Here is a 9,491-nt window from a genome sequence, read left to right on the forward strand (position 1 = left end):
GACCCGAACGTGTTGACTTTTTCGTTGACTTTGACTTGACCAAAGTTGACTTTTGTTCAAACTTAACCAATACTTGTTTAAACCGTTCTAATCTTCTCGTATACTTGATTCTTGCATGAAACTTGACAACTTGATTCACATGCTTTATAATCGAGTCGTAATGAGCCATAGGACTAATTGAACAACTTTGACCGTTCGTGTTTACTGATATTGATACAACCTATTGTTTAGGTCAAGACTAGCATTGTTCTTTGCACACATTTACTTTGTGAAGTACCTATTTTACCCGTGCACTCAAGGTGAGATCATAGTCCCACTTTTACTCTTTTATACTTACAGTTGGGATGAGAAAACATAAACGAAAACGTTTCGTTTAACAAAGTGAACACAAGTACAAAAACAAACATTCTACGTACGAGTTAGAACAAAAATCCTCAATTCGGTTATCATTAGTTACACTTGCCGGGTGTAAGCGAGAACTTATGTTGTATGGCCATATGGGTTTGACAAACCCTAATTCGGACGGTTCGCTACCGTTATGCGGATGAAATATATTTTCGAGAATAAGTGTATGTTCTAACACTATGTGATGGGGTAACGTTAGTTAAGCCTTGATAATTGGGTGCTCGTGATAACAAATTTTAGAATGGTTTTGTAACATCCCGTTTTCCCGTACGTATCGAAAGGTACTTACTTAATCATTTGTACGTTTATAACTCGTTAGCTTATGCGTAAATGTATGAATATATGTGTAGATATATATATATATATATATATATATATATATACATATACATATATGTATACTTGATAGTGGGTGCATGTATAAGTTTATAAATGAGTTTTGATAGCGTTAAGTCTTGTGAGACTATTGTTGAGGGTTAGGCGAATATATGAAGCGAGAATGGAATGTACAATTAAATAAAATCGAAAATTGTTTAAGTTGGTCGAGCTGTTCAGATGCAGCCTTAAGCCGCGCCGCGACAAAGGGGTCCGCGCCGCGGCATATAAAGCAATTCCAGATCAGGAAGTGGGTTAAAAGGGGTCGTTTTTCCTTCGATACGTTGCGCCGCGACAAAAGGGCCGCGCCGCGGCATCTCTGCTGTTCTGACTCCAATTTCTACTCAATTTAAAAGGGTTTTAGGGGTAATTTAGTCTTTTTGCGTATAAATCAGATTGGAGCATTAAATCACAGCCACTTGTTCATTTAATGCAATTTCTTTTCTCTTTTCTTTCCATTTTCTCTCCCAAAACACAAAACTCATTTAGATTAAATTTAAGATTTAGAGTTGGAGAATTGTGAATCAAACCTTGGAGAAAGATTTAAAGTTGTTCCTTGTGTCTCTAGCTACACGTTGATAGTCTCGGTAAGTTCTAACTTTATGTTTTAAGTTTTAATTGGGTAATGGCTAAGGTTTTGGTTACTAGAGACTTGTATGACCCATTTGAGGGTAAAATGGGTGAATTTGGGTTATGTTGTTGTAATGAAACCCTAATGGCCACAAACTAGGGTTTTGGTCTTGTGATTTGAGGTGGTAAGTGTCAAATGGTATTGCTAGTCACTAATACACTTTTGGATTTATGAAAGAAGTGTTAATGGGTAAGTTTGACTTGATTATGAGGCTAAGTAATTAAAATGGGTCAAAATGTACTAGTTGACCTAGTTTGGGTGAAATGGGTATGAATTACCCTAAGTTTGTGTTAGTTGAGGTTAGAAGACTTTAATTCACTAGCTTTAGTGGTTAAAGTCGGGTCTTGGCCATTTAAGGGCGGTTTTGGTGTGGCTGAGTCATTTAATGCGAATTGAGTCATTAAATGCTCAAGTATTGTGTAATGTGGTTAATTCCACTAGTGTGTAATTGAATGTGTACTTATGTAAATAGGTACTTTGCTTTGAAGTCTTCGGAAGCATTAAATCACCACCGAGGTGTTAAGGTGAGTGGAATAAGTATACTTGTACGTATATGATGTGCTTATTTGTACACAAGGATATGTGTTGTCCTAGTTAGTGCTATATGTGTTGTACACTAACGATTTACGAACGGATATGTGTTGTCTAATTTAGCAACATATGTGTTGTACGCTAACGGTTTATTAAATGGATATGTGTTGTCCAAGTTGGTGATATATGTGTTGTACACTAATGATCTTATGAGCGGATATGTGTTGTCCAAGGGTTGGTGATATATGTGTTGTGCACTAACGGTTGTTATGAACACCGATGGGAAGTTTGAGTACCATTCCTTTTTCCATTGGTTAACCATGGTTGTGTGAATTTGGTGTTAGCATATTTAATATTGAACTATATGCTATTGGTGTTGCTAGCTTCTTATAAATTGTGGATAGTAGTTTATGCATGAGATTTGCATGGTTGTCGTATTGCTAGATTTGTATGCGGTGTTGTGTAAGTGTTTGCAAATGAGTAGGTTATATATGAACATGTATAATTATTACACTCACTAAGCATTAGCTTACCCCTCTCGTTGTTTATCTTTTTAGTCACAGGTTCGGATAAGGGCAAAGGGGTTATCGGGCATTAGGTGGCCCTTGATGATGTTTTGTTGAAGCTTGGAGGTTGGCCTAACGTTTTGGGTAGTTTAGTCCCAAACCATGCTTAAGTGTCGTTTGGATTATAAACTATCATTTGTAGTGGGTCAAACTTGTATTGAACTTAATTAATGGCCTTCGTACCTTTTGTAAACATTTAAATTGTTGCACGTTTAATTGGCGCGTAAATGTGTATTATTTTAAAAAAAAAAATTCGTATGGAATACGGGTTGGGTTGTTTCAAGTGGTATCAGAGCATGGTCTGAGGGATTTAGGCGACTTGAGATAGGTGCCTAGACTTAGACTTTATTGTGTATGCGCTTTTATGCGGGACTTGTAGGACTTCGGGTCGAATCGGGAATTGTTAGTGCTTAGGTTTATGTGATCTAACCATGCACTAATTGTTTTGTGTTGAAGTTGAAATCATCAAGCGAGATAGACGTTGTACTAACGAGTTGATGCGACGTGCTCGTGTAGCAATGACTAGCTACCATTGCTACGAGTGTAAATCGCGTCAAACAAGCGATGTACGACGATTGTTGAGCAAGATGGGGTGGTATGGAGTGTATGTATATATATATGTGTCATGTCTTTCATTTTGTTGTTTGATCTTTTCCGTTTTATAGAATGAAGATGAGAAACGGACACGACACCGATAATGGAGGTACGAGTGAGGACGCCGAGTTGACGGCCAAGATTGAGGCCATCCTTAAAGCTCAAAAGGCGGAGTATCTCGTAGATATCAAGAAGATGTTCCTAGATTCAATTGACGAACAATTAGTCAATGTAGTAAGGGAACAAGTTAAGGCCGTCCTACATGAAGATAATGTGGGAAGACGCGACTTTTTCTTTAAAAATTTCAAAGATGCTCAACCACCTACTTTTGAGGGCGAAAGAGACCCGTTGAAGAGTGCCTGGTGGATCTCCGATATGGAGGGGGCTTTCCGTACTTGTGAATGTCCTCTTGATAAGAAGACAAGGTATGGTTGTAGTATGTTAAGGGGCGATGCTAAGTTATGGTGGGACGCGAAAATCCAAGTATATGGCGAAGAACAATGTATGGAGTTCACATGGGATGAATTCAAGGCGGAGTTTTTCGATGAGTACCGAACTTCGGCCGATCTTACTAGGCTTAAGGACGAGTTACGTTCCTTTAGGCAAGGGTCGATGGATTTGAACACTCTCAAATCCGTGTTTTTGTCCAAGACCCAATTTTACCCGGAGTATGTCGGGAATTATAAAATATTGAAAGAAGATTTCTATCGAATCTTGAATGATAACTATCAAGAGAAAATTAGTGTGAACGTGGTGAAGAGCTTTGATGAATTGTTCAATATGGCGAAGGGTTTTGAAGCACTTGTGTTGAGAAAGAGTAGTTTTACTTTTGGTAAGAGGAAGTTCGAGAATTCGAATCAATCGAGTTTTTCCAACAAAGAGAACAAGAAGGGCTCCGAAAGGGTTAATAGTGTGAAGAAAGGTGGCTCCGGTGGTCATGTACCCACTTGCTATACTTGTGGGCAAAAAGGTCACATCTCTCATGATTGCCCCAACTCACCTTCCACACCCAAATTTAGTTGTTTCAATTGTGGTAAAGAAGGGCACAAAAGGCCCGAGTGTCCCGAGTTGCGCAATGATAATGTTAAGCGGTTAGAGAAGGCAGCGGGTACGGCGAGGGGTCACAACTATTTGATGACCAATGATGAAGCCAAACAATCGAACGAAGTTGTCTCAGGTACTTTCATGGTCAATTCTAATCCGGCAAGGATTCTTTTTGATAGCGGTGCTAATTTGTCTTTTGTGTCGCCTCGATTTGTATCTAAGCTTAACAAACCGCTAGCTAAATTAAGTCGTCCGGTAGAAGTTGAAATAGCGGATGGCAAGATGGTGCTAGTGGTTGATGTGTGTAAATATTATGATGTTGTGTTTGGTGCCGAAAACTTTAAAATTGATATCATCCCTATGACTTTGGGCGATTTTGATATCGTTATTGGTATGGATTGGCTCGATCGAAATAGAGCCGATATCGCATGCCATGAAAAATCTATTCGAGTGAAGACCCAAGTGGGGAAGAGTTAATTATTCACGGTGATAAGCGTAGGAGACTTGCGCTGATATGCACTTTTGCACGGGCACGTCGTTCTCTTGTTAGTGGTGGCATGGCTTTTCTTGCCCATGTTGTTGATACTCGTGACGAACCACCACCTATACGTGAAATTCCGGTGGTTAGTGAGTTCGAAGATGTTTTTCCGGATGAGTTACCGGGGGTTCCGGAGGAAAGACAAGTAGAATTTCGCATTGAGTTGGTTCCGGGAGCTACTCCCATTGCTAAAACTCCTTATCGTTTAGCGCCAACGGAAATGCAAGAGTTGTTAAATCAAACCCAAGAGTTGCTTGAAAAGGGTTTCATTCGACCGAGTTCCTCGCCATGGGGTGCTCCGGTTTTGTTTGTGAAAAAGAAAGATGGAAGTATGCGGATGTGCATCGATTATAGGGAGTTGAATAAAGTGACGATCAAGAATCGTTATCCATTGCCTCGGATTGACGATTTGTTTGACCAACTCCAAGGTGTGACGTATTTTTTTAAGATTGACTTACGGTCCGGCTATCATCAAGTGCGGGTCCGTGAGGAAGACATAGAGAAAACGGCTTTTCGAACGCGTTATGGGCATTTTGAGTTTGTAGTTATGCCTTTTGGTCTTACGAATGCACCGGCGGCATTCATGGATCTTATGAACCGAGTGTGCCAACCTATGTTGGATAAGTCGTTAACTGTGTTCATTGAGGACATACTTGTTTATTCTAAGAGTATGAAGGAACATGAACACCATTTGCGTGAAGTGTTGAAGACGTTGCGAAAGGAGAAATTGTATGCTAAGTTCTCCAAATGTGAATTTTGGCTAAGGGAAGTTCAATTCCTTGGCCATATTGTGAATCAAGAAGGTATTCAAGTAGATCCGGGGAAGATAGAAACGGTGAAGAGTTGGGGACGACCGACTACGCCTACGGAAATCCGAAGTTTTCTCGGACTGGTCGGTTATTATTGTCGGTTTATCCAAGACTTTTCTAATTTTGCTTCTCCTTTGACGAAGTTGACAAGGAAGAACGTAAGGTTCAATTGGGAAAACGAGAAAGAAATTGCTTTTCAATTTTTAAAAGAAAAGTTGTGTCAAGCTCCGGTGTTAGTATTGCCGGAAGGGGTAGAAGACATGACGGTTTATTGTGATGCTTCTTTAAATGGGCTCAGGTGTGTTTTGATGCAAAGAGGTAAAGTCATCGCTTACGCCTCTCGACAATTAAAGGAACATGAAAAGAGATATCCGACTCATGATCTTGAATTGGCTGCGGTGGTACATGCGTTGAAAATTTGGCGCCACTACTTGTGACACCCCCAAATGGGGCATGGGGTATTTGTGTCTAATTATATCAAATCACAGTTGTATAAACGAGAACGACTCTACATGAGACATTTTATTGAGTTTCGCAGCGGAAGATAAATATGTCTTTAATTGATATGATATGTAATGAAGACTCCAAGCATAGCAAGCAATCATCATCAAAGCAGAAGATATACAACGGAAGTAATATTTAAGTACCTGAGAATAAACATGCTTAAAAAGTCAACACGAGGTTGAGTGAGTTCATAGGTTTGTCATAAATAATGATTTCAGTAATAGTGTTAGACCACAAGATTTGTTTTAATAAGTAGATCACTCAGATCCAGTCAAGTTGATCTCCCTCAGGATCAAAAAGTTATGCCAGTGCGTGATATTTAGACTAAACGTTGTTTGCCCCGTGACAAGTTGTTCTGTCCTTGTCGTTTAATTTCATTATCAAGTAATACAAAGACTTAGTCAAATGTATCGGGGACGTTCCTCCCGATAGGCCTATCCCCAATAATTAAGAATGCCGCAGCAATTAAAAATATCACTGTAGGGACTTAGTCGGACATAGCCGGGTATAGCATAGTTTTAACAGTTGGTACTGATATTTAGACTAGACTTTCAAGTTTGCCCCGTAACAAGTTATCGTTTATACTTTTCGGTTGGGGACTTGCTGGTCATAACCCAACATATCACAGTTTAATAGTTGGTACTTGTATTTAGACTAGACTTTCAAGTTTGCCCCGTAACAATTTATCGTTTATACTTGTCGGTTGGGGACTTGCTGGTCATAGCCCAACATATCACAGTTTAATAGTTGATACGTGTAAAACAGTTATAAAATTTGCGCATGTATTCTCAGCCCAAAAATATATAAAAAGGGAGCTATGAAAACTCACATTAAATAGCAGTTGAAGTATTCCACGCAAGAAGGAAAGTAAAGCAAGTAAGTGATCTGGATATCAACCTTGAGGTATAACGTTTGATTAGTTAATGTCTAACTTGACATAAAATATTTTTATTAATATAGCAACTATATTGACAGTGATGGTTTTCGAGAAAAGTTTCTATTTCTCAAAAGTTTCTATTTTTGGAAACCTACTATTTATGAAAAAACTTCCACTTATAGTAAGCTTCTAGTTTAAGAATGTTCGGGTTATAATTCTTAACAAAGATGTTGTACAATCTCGCCCAAACTTCGTCGCTAACACGCAAGTCACTCGAATGATCTATTATTACCGAGCGGCCCAGGATCTCTTGACCAGAATCTAAGTCTTGACATTCGAGATCCACAAGCGTCCCATAATGGTAACAAGGATCACCCTAGGCCACAAGTAGCGGTGATGTTTTAGTCTTTGTACGCTATCTTTAATTATAACCTTCACGTTAGGTGCGTATATACATATATATTCATTAATTCGATTTTAATTATAACTCCTATATATTAATTCATAATAATACTTTTATAATTTTTAGTAACATATATTACTAATTATAACATGTTATTTATTTTTATTTTAATTGCATATAATTTATAACATTATTTACATGTTTCGGTAAAAAAAATAATAAACTGAAGTAAATAGTAAAAAGTAAAAAGTAAAAAGTAAGAAAAGAATACTTACTAGTAGTAATTCTTCAAAGAGAGAATGAGAGAAATTTTGGTGTGAGTTTGAATGAGAAATGAGGGGTATTTATACTTGAAAAAATTAGGTAAAAAGAATAAAATAATTAAAAGAAAAAGAAATATTTTAATTTTTAATGGGATTTTAAAATTCAAAAGTATTAAATGTTAGGTCATGGGATAATGCACAAAATAAAATAATAAAAGTAGTTTTCCATTATAATTTTTAATTAAAAAGTAATTTATTTATTTATTTATTTATTTTATTAAAAAAATCATTTATTTTAAGATTTATATATATATATATATATATATTTTTAAAATAAACAAATTGATTTACTACTTTTCCAATAATATTTGTCAATATTTTTTTATTCATAATAACAATACTGATAATAAAGATATTAATTATTGATATCTTGTTTAAAAAGGATATTAATAATAATAATATTAATACATTAAATTAATGCGTAATTATTTACAAATAATTGTTCGTGAATCGTCAGAATTAGTAGAGGTTAAATGAAATCATATAAAGATTTTTGTTTAAATTTTGCCGAAAATTTACGGGTTGTCACAATACTTATATGGTGTTAAGTGTACGATTTATTCGGATCATAAGAGTTTGAAACACCTCTTTACTCAACGAGATTTGAATTATCTTCAACGTAGGTGGATGGATGTGGTAAAGGATTATGATTGTGAAATACTTTATCATCTGGGCAAGGCGAATGTGGTCGCGGATGCGTTAAGTCGAAAGAGTCATCACCCGACATTATGATTGAGATTGTTACGTATGATTATTACTAATGATTTTCTTGTAAAGCTTGGTGAGATTCAAATAGAGGCTTACGTTCACAACAAACACGAAGAACGAATTGTAGGGCAATCGGAGTTCATCACTATGGGCTCACATGGTTTGTTGTCTTTTCAAGAAAGAGTGTGGGTGTGACACCGCTGATTTTTTTATTTTTTATTTTTAATACGTGGCGGAAGCATAATATTAATTTAATACGATATCCACATTAACTATTGTTAATACAACCTGTGTCACGTGTCATTACAAAATACTTGTTTATACAGAGAAGACATATTTACAAAAAGATTATTGTTTTCATAAAGCAAGACAACATCAGAGTTGACTCCTGTCAAACATAACATCTTCTTGCCCGTCTTTTCCCCAAAAGCATAAACTACAAAAGCTAATAACCTGCAGGGAGGAGAGGGAGGGGAATTAGCACGAAGCTAAGTGAGTACGACTAACTACAGGCCATAGCATACATAAGTGTTATACTAATCATATCACATAGTCTAACACACAAACATCACCCAGTAGTGCAGTCTACAGAGACTCCGGCGGTTCGGCCAAACCATTAACCTCCAGTTGATCGGGCTGGGGTTTACCGGAAGTTCCTCCTACATACCGTGCTGCATAAATCATCCACACGCGACGTACGCGTCATTCAAATATATACTACACGGATGCAAATAGGCTACCACATGAGGAACCCAACCCGCAGGTTGATCTCTCCTATCGAATTAGGCTACCACAAGATAGGGACGCACTGGGCTTCAGCAGACAAGCATCAACTAACATGCAGTCATCACAAGGTACTAACTAATCACAACAATAAGTATATCTAACAAGCATGACAATCATATTATAACATGCTACAATATACTATATTCTCCAGTTAGTCCCACTCACCAAATACCAGCAAACGAGAAGGTATTCAGCTATCTAATCACTGAACCTTCTCTTTCTCCTTTTCTCCTGAGAAAACATATACAAAAGTTAGTTTCTGTCCGTTAACACCAAATAACACAATATAAAAATTTTTGTCAGAAAAACTGTCCGCTAAAATTTTTCTCCTTAACACTTGTGCACTTTCAAAATTTACATCAAAATCATCAAAATACAAACGGGCAGCATAACGGCT

Source organism: Rutidosis leptorrhynchoides, chromosome 9 (assembly GCF_046630445.1).
Source record: "Rutidosis leptorrhynchoides isolate AG116_Rl617_1_P2 chromosome 9, CSIRO_AGI_Rlap_v1, whole genome shotgun sequence".
In the NCBI taxonomy this organism is placed as follows: domain Eukaryota; kingdom Viridiplantae; phylum Streptophyta; class Magnoliopsida; order Asterales; family Asteraceae; genus Rutidosis; species Rutidosis leptorrhynchoides.